Source organism: Schistocerca cancellata, chromosome 7, assembly GCF_023864275.1.
Source record: "Schistocerca cancellata isolate TAMUIC-IGC-003103 chromosome 7, iqSchCanc2.1, whole genome shotgun sequence".
Lineage (NCBI taxonomy): Eukaryota > Metazoa > Arthropoda > Insecta > Orthoptera > Acrididae > Schistocerca > Schistocerca cancellata.
In genome coordinates, this window is record NC_064632.1 from 104,350,157 (window position 1) to 104,363,507 (window position 13,351).

The 13,351-nt window shown below is 39.1% G+C and overlaps 1 protein-coding gene across 3 annotated transcripts in view; it reads left to right on the forward strand.

Moving 5' to 3' along the window:
• The first annotated feature begins 12,465 nt into the window (after positions 1-12,465).
• LOC126092208 (ATPase family protein 2 homolog) overlaps positions 12,466-13,351 on the forward strand; it is a 64,820-nt gene continuing 63,934 nt past the window's right edge. For 2 of the 3 annotated variants that reach the window (XM_049907700.1, XM_049907699.1), the window contains exon 1: positions 12,477-12,661. The gene's annotated coding sequence lies outside the window, so the exon portion shown is untranslated. Of the gene's footprint in view, positions 12,662-13,351 lie in introns of all 3 variants that reach the window. The other variant, XM_049907698.1, reaches the window with a different exon arrangement.

Consider the following 13,351-nt stretch of genomic DNA (forward strand, 5'->3'; position numbering starts at 1 on the left):
GCATATACCTTTGAATTGAGTAGGGATGCGATGATTTTCGCATAATGACTGGTCCATCATCTTCACTTCAATGAAAAATTGTATCTGGCCTACAGACAATGGCGAACAAAACTATGAAACAGTATGAATATCGATGTCCATTGATTTCTGTAGTGCCGGCCGGGGTGGCCGAGCGGTTCTAGGCGCTACAGTCTGGAACCCCGTGACCGCTACGGTCACAGGTTCGAATCCTGCCTCGGGCATGGATGTGTGTGATGTCCTTAGGTTAGTTAGGTTTAAGTAGTTCTAAGTTCTAGGGGACTGATGACGTTAGAAGTTAAGTTTCATAGTGCTCAGAGCCATTTGAACCATTTGTTGATTCCTGTAGTGACTCTTGAGGGGTTGGAGATAGATGGACTGCCGCTATGTGGCCCTTTTTTTAACATTGATGGTAAGATAAGAAGCCTGCCACTTGTGGTAGGACGTTCACCCATGCCGTACAAAACACAAGGGACATAAAGGAAGTGGAGTTCACTGTTCCTGCTGCTGACGAAATATTTGTCTACAGTCACCAGGTTGGCTTGTTTGTACTGCAACTAATTCTTCTTTTCCCAGTGCTCTAGGTTCCGAGGACTGGGACTGCATACTATCAATAACGACATCACTCCAAGCCTCTAATTGGCTGCCTCCGACGTGGCAGATCTCGAACTACTCTGCAATATTCTTCCAACATACGGTCCTCAAATTGAATGGGACTTTGATGTACCTCCTTATTTGACGTTGATTGAATGACTGCATCCCAGACCATGACGTCTGTATATGACTCCTGAGATAAACCAACACTTAAGGCTGAGGTTGTGAAGCTAGGGAGCCCAAGTGCGATACGATTGCTGCAGCTGTTTGCGACATTGGTGGAATCGAACAAGGACAGCGACCACACGCGTGTGCTTACCATGATAGGAGGGCAGTGAACGACACATATTGTCAGTAGAAACTGACACTTTTCTTACAGGCGAGCTAACTGGCACAGTAAGTGATACACACGAGGGCTATCCACAACAAGAAGAGCCTTACAGACCGCTTTGTCGACCACTCAGAACGCCACGAAATGTTGGCGAAGCCCCTTCTCGTAAGTGTCCCAGTCTTCCATCGACTCATCTGTGGGGGAGGGGGGGAGGGGGGGAAGGCGGCAGGTGAACAACCATTGCTTTAGCTTCGGTCAATGTAGCCAATAACCCTTCAACATGACCTTATTCATCTGTTGTTGTTGCAGGAGTGACTGGAGTAGAGCCTCCATGGAAGATCTGAATGGCAAAAAACCACAGGATTGTCACCATCTTTAGAACAGGAAGTACTCATTGCTCTAAAATGTGCTATAAGAATAACGATCATTTTGCAAACATCTGTTTAAGGAATTGGGTATTTTGACTACTGCTTAACAGTATATTTATTTCTCCATGAAACATGTTGTACATAATCCACTGTAGTTGAAAGGAACAATGATGTGTATTATTGCAATACCAGAGGAAAAAATGACTTTCCGTACTCCACATAAAGGTTGTCTTTAGTACAAAAAGGGGTGCACAATATTGCAACTAAAATTCTTAATCACTTAACCAGAGATATAAGAAGTATGACGGATGCAAAGTAAAATTTGAAAACAAACAGAAAAAGTTTCTCCTGGACAATTCCTTCTATTGTGTAGAAGAATTTATGTTATTGTAATGTGGAAAATATAGTGAATAGGAATTACTAACTAAGATCTGTATGTTAAAAAAGTACTTATAAATGTAAAAGTACTTAAAAATGTTCAGCATGTAGGAATAATTAAAAATTAATTTCTGATATGAATGTAAAATGACTCATTTCACGTCACTACGATTTTTCATGCAAATGATCTGTGGAACTAACTAACTAAAACGAAGAAAAAGACTGATGTTTCTTAAATTATGTTTTATTCTGCAAATATTTGTACTAATCTGACTGCTTGAAGCTAATTCTCGAGTATTTTCAATAAATCTTGATTTCAAGTTGTAAATCACATCCATAGCATTCCGAAACCTAAGTGCCAGGCTACAGCCACAGCCGACTTCACACAAGCAGGATTCATGAGAAGCATTAGTGCTGTAAAGATGGCCTGCAACTAGTGCGTGGTATTAAGGAAAACATAAATCGTAAATATTTTCACTTCGATTGTTGTGAGACATGCAATGTCTGCTAAACAGTTTCGTTCAGTCGCGATGAGAACTATACCATGGTATTCTGGTTCTCAACAGATATAGACACCACACAGGGCAATTCTGTGGAAAGGCTGGATAATTTCCAAGAGATTCGTTGCCTATGAAAAGTACGAGTATTTGGAAGAAGAGGGCACAACAGCAAGTGATATATTAAAATGTTTGCGAAGAAATGAGCAGAAGTATCCCTGAGATAAAAAAAAAATTATGTGCAAGTACAATTCCAAGAATTTTTTCCAAATCCTTTTAAATCTGCGTCTGGAAAAGATCGAAATGAAGGATGACTGAAGCGAGAAGATGAACTTTGTGAGAGAAACAAAGAGTGACTTCCAGAAATTGTGGTTAAAACTACACAAACCTTTGAAAAATGTAGTTAGGACTACAGAAAGAATCAAGTGGGACCATATTGTGATAAACGACTCATAATTTTTCTACGAGTTATCACTGAAAGAAATTCTAAAAATTTCAAACTAGTGCAAAGATTGACACTTATAAATTTATTGCGTCCTTACGCATTTCAGCCGAAAACAAAACAAAGAAACCTATATCCAAGTAATTTCACAAATTTTGATACTGAAGGCGAAAAGGGACCTTTTGTTGGAGAAGTAAAATTTTCGGTACAAGCAAAAACGCTCGATAATCTCTAAAACTACTATTTTCTTTTTTTTTTGCATATTTTGCAGACGATCGTACTGATTTTAAAGTTGCTTGAATCCAACAGGAGTCAATAATATCATTAAAAGCAATCAGTGACAATGTTTTGAAAAATCATCCCCTTGTCGTTATGGGGAAATAAAATTGGCCCAGCAACAGGACCTTTTTCTAAATCTCGCAGCTGTGTAGGCAATAATTAAAAAAATAGTATCTCCTCAGTTTTATAGATGTTTTAAGGAGCTCTGAGTAGGTTTGTATAAAAGAAGAACTTATTTGAACATAACAATGACAAACAAAACTAGTGGTCCCTTTTTAAATGAGTTATAAATGCATAAATATGTTAGCACTTTGCAACTGGCAATCCTAAAACGCCAGCCGACAGCTGACGTTACTGTAGGAACAAAAACATTCACCTACAGAACATCTTAACTCTACTGCTGCTGTTAGAAAACACTGTAAAAGGTGAAATTGCTGCAAATATATACGATTGGCTAAATGTCTTGAAAAACAGCAACGCTAGCAAAGTATCACACATAACTAAATACTCCCACTTTCAGTTCATCGTCAGCTGAAAAGGTAGTGTACACTGTAAAATGGACATTAATGGAAATGAATTTTGTGAACCAGATCTTCCCGAAGAAAATGGACCCTTTGGGTTTCACGGTGTTATGATTCCAGCAGGGATGACAAGACAACGGAAAGATTATCTTTTTAAAAACATTAGGACCTATTCAAAAAAGGAATAAAAAGACATTCTTTGTCCTGAAATAGAACAGAACGCGGACCAGGACCGCAACCTCAGGTTAGTGACAATGAGGATACTGAGGAAGAAGCTGACCAACCAAATATTCCAGAGCCAAAGAAAAAAGACGAATGCACTGTTTGTGGCGAATACACTGTTTGTGAACGACCTGGAACCCATTCAGACACAAATATTTTAGCAACAGAAAATCAAATCCTTTGACTACTTACTAATCTATTTTTGGGTGTTTTGTGGATTCATGTACGATATTGCAGTGCCTGTGTTATTCTGAATTACGATGCAATGTTCCTTCAGATATACATGCATGTCTGAAAGAACAGACACTGCGGCGACTACAGTAATTATGAAATATATGGCATGTATTTCCAGTTGCGAATATGAACAACCATCAACCGTATAATGGAGTGACGACAATGTAAACTTGGGTCGAACTGGGTCTTTAACATGGATTACCTGCTTATCGCGACTGCTCTGGTTTATAGCAGCCACTTGATCATTTTCGGGCATCAGTATTGCTCGTTCACAAACCCGAGAATACTCGCGACGTGTTTATTATGATACGTGTCCGTAAACGAAATGAGATAGTATCTCCACCGAAGCAACAATTAGACAAAGACTCTCTGGCAGAAGCACTGACCCATTCGATTCGGGCAATATGCCCCCGCTGATTTTTAATAAAACGTTCGAGATTTCTTGCGCACTCACATCATCTGCTCTAGTTCCTCGAGTTATAACGGATAGAGTCTAGCGGAAATCACCACAGAATAAAACAGTGACGCCCCCATGATGCAATCGTTTCGCCAGATGTCTTGCAAAGTGCGATTGACTGCTTGCACGGCTTTTTGTGTGACATGGTGCATTCGTCTCGAACGATTAGGCTGCACTCTGCAAGGATCTTCGCCTTGTCGCTGCTTCGGTATACTGCACATACTGAGATTTCATTTATGTCTAGATCCGAAGGTATCTTGAATATGGCGTGCACAGCTTTCTCTCGAGGGAGTAAGGTAGTAGCAATCCCAGAAGATGCAACAGCTAATGTTATCTTCCCTGGCCTTCTTGTTTCAACCAGTAGTAATTAAGTCAAAAATGTTGTGCCTATACCATCAGGGGCGTCAAGGACAAAAGGTTTCATCCTGCTATTGATTAACACTCCATAATACTTTGTCATACACTGACATTTGCTGATCCCCACCACTGTGGTAGAACTATAATTTGTCCGTCAGAGCTTCCCTGCGGTTCTAGGAGACCGTTATAGCTCGTAGAATTACCACCAATGGAAATAACATCTTGAAGCGAGCAAAGGCAACAATCGACAACTCTCTCGTCGGATTCTGCTGCACTATTTTTATAAACGCACCTAACCGCAAAAAGAAAATCTAATTGAGGTTGTTGATATTCCTCACACAACTTCACAGGATGGGAAAGTCTGCAGAACACGATCATAAGTGCAAACAAACGGCACAATCGACTGGGACATCCATTGATTATGGGGCCTTAAAGGTTCTTCATCGCAGTTTCTTGTGCAGTTTCTTGAGACATGCGCTCACATCATCTGCTCTAGTTCCTCGAGTTATAACGGATAGAGTCTAGCGGAAATCACAACAAAACAAAACAGTGACGCCTCCATGATGCGATAGTTTCGCAGGATGTCTTGCATAGACATCACAGGATGGGAAAGTCTGCAGAACACGATCATAACTGCAAATAAATGGCGCAGTCGACTGGGACTTCCACTGATTATGGGGTCTTCGAGCTCTTCGTCGCAATTTCGGTCGTCATCTGGCAGATGCAGCGCACTGCAAGCTGCATAAAACGTTCAACGTTCAATACCATATGTGGCTACACGGACTGTGTGCAGTTAAGCCCGCAAGTAATAGCATTCACTATTACTTGGATGGACAGTGTACACCCCACCTAATGCGGGGTCCTGATAAACGCCTGGAAAACTTTCCAGTGGTTGACCGCGTTGGCTTCTGCTGTAAACGGCCATTTTCATAAATGTAGTTGGATGGCACATCGTTGTACATAAGAATTTGAGCCAAACTATCTTCCCAACAGTCACTGGAATAAGCTAAGAGTGTGGTACGAAGAGGATTATCTAAACATTCCTGCACATTTTCAGGATTGAAACCGACTCGCTGGCCGTTTTCAAAAGAACAACTAAGTATATAACGGTATGGTGCCATTCGCGAATTGGAAAACCCAGTATCAGCCACACTATTTCCGATGAACTAATATAGCAACCCGACGGATTTTTGGTCACCCCGTCACGATCAGCAGTGTCAAAACCAAACGTTGCATGGTCACTTCCTTCACTCAGTATTTGCAAATAAATTTGATCGACTCTACTCTAGCGCAGTATTCGACGTTCAGGTGAGCTTCAAACGCACATGAAAATACTGGTGAATGCTGTACTACCCACCGATCGTCTATCGCAACACACTCACAGCACATATTTTCAGCTGTGAAACCGCCGTCTTCAGGTTCCCGGCGGCGATACGAGGGATACCCTTTTTCACCAGTAACATTTTCACGAGAAAAAGTTTCGTTAACGACGTTCTTCGGAAACCTCTTCATGCAACGGTCTTCTTCAGGCAAGGTGGACTGTTATTTAATGAGCCACATGGACCATGCATCATGTTGGTATTGATAATCTTATGCAGAATGAGGTCTGTGTTGGGATTGGGTATTTCAGTGCTAATGACTCGATCAATGTTGTTGGGCCCGATCTATATGTATTCCACTCTGTGGAATACATATAGCACTAGACTGCTCCAAATATCTTTTCTTGTCTAAGAAGGTGTATCAGCGTTTCTGTTTTAATTGAAATATTTCAGGAATCAAGTCGTGCCTATCGCGGGATGGCTGGCTGGCAAGCAAGTTGTTCTCTGTTTTCGGGCACTTTGGACTGATGGTCATAATAATAAACAAATCTGCGCCGCCATATTTTCTAGCATAACAAAGTGCATTCTGAGTATGCTCTGCCATATACCTGGGACCACCAGTAAATATGGAAGGGAGAATCACCATCCCACCCAAGTTTTCAGCATCAGAATCGTGCTGTAATGTGTCTCTAAGGTCGATGAAATTTTTCACATGTAATTGTCTGTGATGAGCACTAACCGTGATGCATACTAACCGTTCAGGTTCAGTTTTTGCATATACCTCTACTAAAAATTGATTAAAAAGGCTTCTAAACCAGTGTAAGTCGATATGTTTATTCTCACGTATCTGGTTAAAAAAACTGTATAAAAGCCTTGCAGAAGTTTTTTTTTTTTGTTAAAATTCGGATCACCCGTGCGAGGATGAGTATTATACCTGGCAAAGTTAGCCATTTTCACCTCGACAAAACATTAAAGGATACTGGAAAGAATCATTGCGATGGGTTTCATTGATTATCTGAAGACGATCATCATGAATACATAACACAATGTATTTCTTATTATATTCCTGGTCGATCAACAGGAGAGCGACTTCGTTTGTTGTTGGTGGATTATAGCGACCCAGGTGAGATCCTCTTGGTCTTCTTTCAGCTGTAATTACAAACTTGTTGTTGTAGGCCCTTAAGTTCTCCAAAAAGTATTCGACAGCGGATGTTCTCCATTTAATTACTCTTTCAATGGTTCTGATGAGCGAACTTTGCCAGAAGAACAACGCATTCCCTTGGGTACTCCACGCCACTTCAAAGCTCGGAAAGGCGTGCATATTTCGTTCATTGAGCCAAATAATAAGCGCCATATTTTATTGCTGAATCATAGTCAAAGCCAGTTTCTTTTTCTCTTTCTAGCCACGGCACCTCCTCAGGATCGTATACCGTCGACTCGTCATCTCACTGACTGACAGCCTTAGGATGGCATGGCACAGCCAGTCTTTCTCTAACTGCATCATTATGATCTCACTGGATTGTGTATTCTGCACTTCCTGTAAACAACTCCTTTCTTGTTCCAAGTGATGGACAGTTGCTTCCTGTCAATCATGGTAGCGGATCTGAGCATCAGATAAATCATGCTACTCATCTGCCTCCAAAAGCCATGAATTTTCTCTGCGATTATGCTCAGCAGACAAACGGAGCTCTTGCTGCTATTCTGTCTCCAAGAGCCGAGAAATATGACGGCCACAATCAGCAGATGATGCTTCTCTTTCCCAGTGCTTTTCAATAGAACGTGAGATTTCGTGGCGGCTGCAGTGATCGACCAAATGCAGTTCCTGTTCGGAATTCGTCTCCATAGATCGGGAAATCTCGTGGTGCCTACGATCAGAGAATAACGAATCTCGCGTTCGTTCTGAGCTAACGCACTTCGGGCTGCAGTATGACGAGATCAGCCTGCACTCAAGAGACGTTCACGTTCCACATAAATCTCTACAGACTGCGAAACAGTCTTTCGGCGTCTGTTAGCATTCAAACGTGATTCGCGTTCACAAGAAGTCTCTTGAGATCGATACAACGCATTTCTAGAACGCTGCGATGCTCAATGCTCTTCACACTCCGGTTCAATTTCTCTTAATCTTCTCAGTCGCGCTCGTTTGGCTTGAGCAGAAGCAGAAGAAAGGTTAGGCCATTTTTGGGAAACCATTATTGCTGTTCAGCAAACTTATTAACGATAATAGTTACACCAATTGAAGAATAAACTCAAGACTGAAAGAAGCTGAAAAAAGACACTAATTCGAAAACGCAACACTTGCATCGCTTCACTTATATCGGTAAGACACCATGAAAACTTCTGAAGAAATGCACAAACATAATTTTTAGTGTCAATTCGATAAACTTATCAACGATAATAGATTTTCTGAGTCAACTCGACAAACTTATCAACGATAATAGTAGTGTCAACTCAACAAACTTATCACTGATAACAATTACAGGAATTCGAGAATGAATTGAAGAATGCATATGGGTAACGGGATTAAACTGTTAACATAATAATTATGATAATAAAAGGTTTCAAAATACTACTTTTTATGGATTCTATCATTTATATCTTGGTTTGGGTACTTTAATTTTTAATTTTTTTCTTCCAATATAATGAAATGATCGTTGCACATAACTGAGTTGATCCACATTTAAAAAATGGCAGTTTTACTCATTTTTCATGTACAGCTCGCATTTGACCAAACATTTGATTATGGCAAAATATTTTCATAAAAAAGCACCTAAGACAGTTTCCCTGTATCTCCTATTGATTCTGATTTTCCCATACTGACCCAAAACCACTAAGTATGTATAGAAAATTCGGCTTGTAGGTGGCTTATCAATATGGAACATGCACCAGATTTTTACGTTAGACCTCTAACAACACAGCTGTGACAACTGTATCTTACTTTGTGCAGTAGTTTATGCATGATGTGCATGCGAACATATGGCCAGACAGACAGACAGATAAACAAACAAAAATTCCAAAAATAATTGTTTTTACTTCTATTGCTGTTATAAAGACTCCTCATATTAAATTTCCTTAAATATCTCCTATGTACGGAAATCAGCATGTTACAGTTCTGTTATATGTATAGCTATGTGATTCTAGTTTTTAATCTGTTGGTTTTGATGAGCAAGAAAGTATAGTAAAGTATAATATTGACAAATTCAGACAACAATATGAAAAATCCTTATCCTGCCGCAAAACTTTTAAAAACGTTACTTAGAGAGAAGTTGTGTTCACATGGGGCATTTTTTGCCAACTTTTCTAATCTCTAAGAATTCGCTTTGGGTAGTTGCTTCTGGATATACTGTCATGCAATGAATCTACCAAAATAGCTCATTAGAAATTCGTTGTTTGTTGAACCAGATATCTTTTTACGTCTTACCATTTATATTGATGAAACTGATTATGAAATCCCTATGAATTAAGTGACTGTGTAATAACATTACAAACCAGTCATTTGTTTAAATTCCATATTGGGCTATTTAAATGGGAATAGTATTACTGTTTCTTTCATGAGCACATGTGTTAATCATAACATTGCACTTTTCTACATGCATATTCTGCCATGTACTTGATATCTGCAGAATGTTCTGTTTTCACATTTAGTAATTTTCGACAGTTGTAAAAACTGCATTTGTTACTATGTATATGGGAATGTATCAGTGATTCGTTGATATACATGCATTAAATGTATAGAACGATGTGTTAGAGAGTAAAACAGCTCTGTTTGTGATGTGCTATGTGACATCCATTCTGAAAGTCCTGCGATCTATTTCACAGCTGCGTGATCTTGAAGGCACAAGTTTATGTAGAGTAGACTAAGTTACAACCAATTAAAACTGCAAGTAATTGACAGTGGGGTAAAGGCCAAATCACATGGCTGTCGCACACACCACGCCACATATGCAACTGCCATTTCAGTGTCTATTCACACTGTCCATCATGTCATGTCATGTCATGTCAGTTCACTTATGCCAGTACCGAACAGTGAAAGTGACAGTAAGAAAAGTTGGAGTATGGCATCAGAACTGAGAAACTGAAAGCCCATCCAAATGCAACAATCTGCATAGATATCCATGTAAAAGTTTGTGCATGAAATGTATCGCTGCAAATACAGTGTGTTCACATGAAACAAGCTCCGTTATACTGTTCACCCACCATCTGTCGGTGTAGAAAATAAATTTCACTGGCAAGCAACCACACTCTTGTACCTCAAAGTTTATTTCATTTATTCAGAAATGGAGGGAATTCTATTATGGTCTGTGTTTGCAACTCTTGTTGAAAAAAAATATAAATGTGAAAGAAACAGAAAGACTAACCAAAATGGCCCATACAGTGTCTGCTTAAGCAATGACAGTTTTCATACAGAAATTTATTTCACAGGACGCAGGTTGAACCTCTTGACTGGTGTAACTATTTGCAGATGGATTTGGAAACATATAAATATCTTTTGACACTAATAACTCTACTATAACGAGGAAAAACACTTGTATACACACAGAAATTTCTCTACATGAGCAGCTGATGGCAACATTAAAATTCCTGGCAACAGGAAGGAACTAAAAGAATCTAGAATTTTCTACTGCAGTTTCGAAACAAGAAAGAAATCATACATAACACTTGCAAAGGTATTTACACTCTCCTGAAGGATAAGTTCGTGAAGGCAAGTAAATACTCTACTGGCACCTCAGTTCTAACAGGTTACCTACAGTAAATATTTTTACAGTTTTAGACATGTTTGAAATGCAGTATATGGCCAGTCCTACTTTTTTGGCCGCCCAACCACATATGATCATGGTGTAGGACAAAACTGAGTTAAAGTATCTGCCAGCACAGATCAAATAAATTTCTTTGCTTAAACCTTTGCAGTAACTAGTCTGAACCAAATTTATATTTTTATTGCCGCTTCTCTGTTTGCTGTAGGGACAAACGCTCGTAATTTTTCTATTAAAAAAGTACAAACCACTGCCTTCATATCTCTATTACTGTATTCACCACTCTAAATTTTCTGTTAACACCTCTTACTCCCACACATTTCGATAAATGCGGCAAGGAAAGCACTTATGTGTATCTGCCACTTTAAAATTCACTTTTCAGTATGCACTCATATACGAGAATCACAAGAATGAATAAACAGCTAACTCAAACACGTTTTGCGCGTCAGATTTGCGGCTATCTCCTGTCTAGCTTGTCTACGCAGATGTGATTTGAACCCACTGATTTGAAAAATTTCGCTCAAACCTCCAACTCCAACGACCAGATTTGCGCATATCTCATATCTGTGCAGATCTGCTGTTCATTCACAATAATCTGTCTGTGCGGATGTGATGCGCACAGACATTTGAGCAGATAGATTGTTACTTGTGGGTGGGCCTTAACAGCAATAAAGTTTATTAACGCATTTCTTTGCAATGTCGTGTACATACAATGCGAAGTTTAATTCCACCAAATGCTATCACAGTGAACTTATTATACAGAAGTCATTATGCGTGTGCCAAAAAGCATTCGCAAGTTCTCTTTCTATGTTCTGCATATTCACATTTAATTTAATACCTCGTAAAAACAATAAATTGCTGAAAACTTTGTGTTGCATGTACACAAGAGTGGGAACACATGGGTTATTGGCAAAACCAAACTTCATACCGTCTGATCTCGATCAGGTTTGTGTGCTGAGGAGTGAAACAACATTTCAAAACATCATTTTTTTCTAGCTTAATACATAAATACAAACAGCTTAAACGATATTTATAAGGGAACAAATAGTGCCTGTTTATCTTATCCATTACGTTTCTTTATTAAGTAACCAATAATATCATAACAATTGTACTTTTCTCCTTCATTAGAGGGGAGTTTTTCTCTTAAAATATTATTTTTAAAAATTACTTCATCAGCTTCTATTCTTATTTATATGTAGTGTAGGTGTCAGCTCTGTTCTGCTATTGTAAAACCTAAACAATTTTTGTTCTTACATATATCTGACTTCACTTTACGAAGAAAGCTCGATGAAAAATATAACCAGTCGCTATTGAACATTTGCAGTTTGCCACAAACGCGAAGGACAAAAAAAATATTAGATAAAGAAGATACAAAAGAACAAAATAAACTATTATAAACACACCGTCAAAACTTTGTACCGGAGAAACCTTGAAGTTACGTGACGTGATGGCAGCGTATATGAATGCATTTGAAACGCATTGTGGGATATTTTCACGTGGCATGACGACCAGTACGAATTTGCCAGAAGGGCAGTGATGACACAAAGCTAAAACTATTTAAAATTTTAGCGTTTGGCAAAAAGTCGAACGACGCTACCAAAATCTGGGTGTTTCCACATCCAATTTCGGGGGTGCCAGTGGAGTGGCATCACCTCGATTGCGTGACGATCCGCGTATGCGCTAGTTTTCTAAAATCCTTGGTCTGCATGTGTGTACAAACTTTGGGTGATTATGTTTACGAGAAATCCTCGAAAAATGTAAACAAAAACACGTGCGAGAGGGATGTCATTCAGTTCAATGATGAGTGATGTTAGAACTTTTATAAATCCCATACAAACAAACTGTGCATAAACTGTAAGTGACTTTGCGTTGTGTTGTAACTGGAACGAATCTGTGAATTGCCTACTGCGTCATGTGTTCCATTTTCTGTGCTGCAGATCCCTATAGATTATTTACTATGTGCCAAACTCGTGAAAAATATTCATCGTTGTCCTCCTCCAAGAAACCTATTTTTACTCACGCCGTTTCTTAAAAATGTCTCCTAATACCTCAGTACTATTTTTATAGGCTATTATAGTACCATGAAATAAAGACCCCTTCACAACCATTTTCATTAGTTATCATAATACAGATATAGAATGACATAATTTTCTGTTTCCCTTTTTTAACTTATTTGTTTGGTTTTCACATTGGACTACGGGTTGATCCTCAAGAGTGTAGGGCTGTGCTGAAGCACGAAATCAGCAGATTCAGTATTTCCTAACTAATTATTTTGTTCCTTGTTGTGGTAACATCATCGTGTTTACTGATGAAGATTGTGTCTTTCTCCCCATAGTTCAGGGGATAGCGCATTGCTAAATCACGAATTGTGAATTGAAGGATCAGTGTTCCAAATTATAATCTCCGCACTTAACTTCCTACGTGATGTTGGATATATATTATTTTGTCAGCCATTGATGATGACATGTCAGTTGCCGAAAGATCTATTTGAGTAAATTCATGATCATCACTTGTACCAATGTCCTGAATTAAATTCCAGATCTCTTCACAGTGTTTTAGGGAACTTGGGTGTAAGGTGACTAG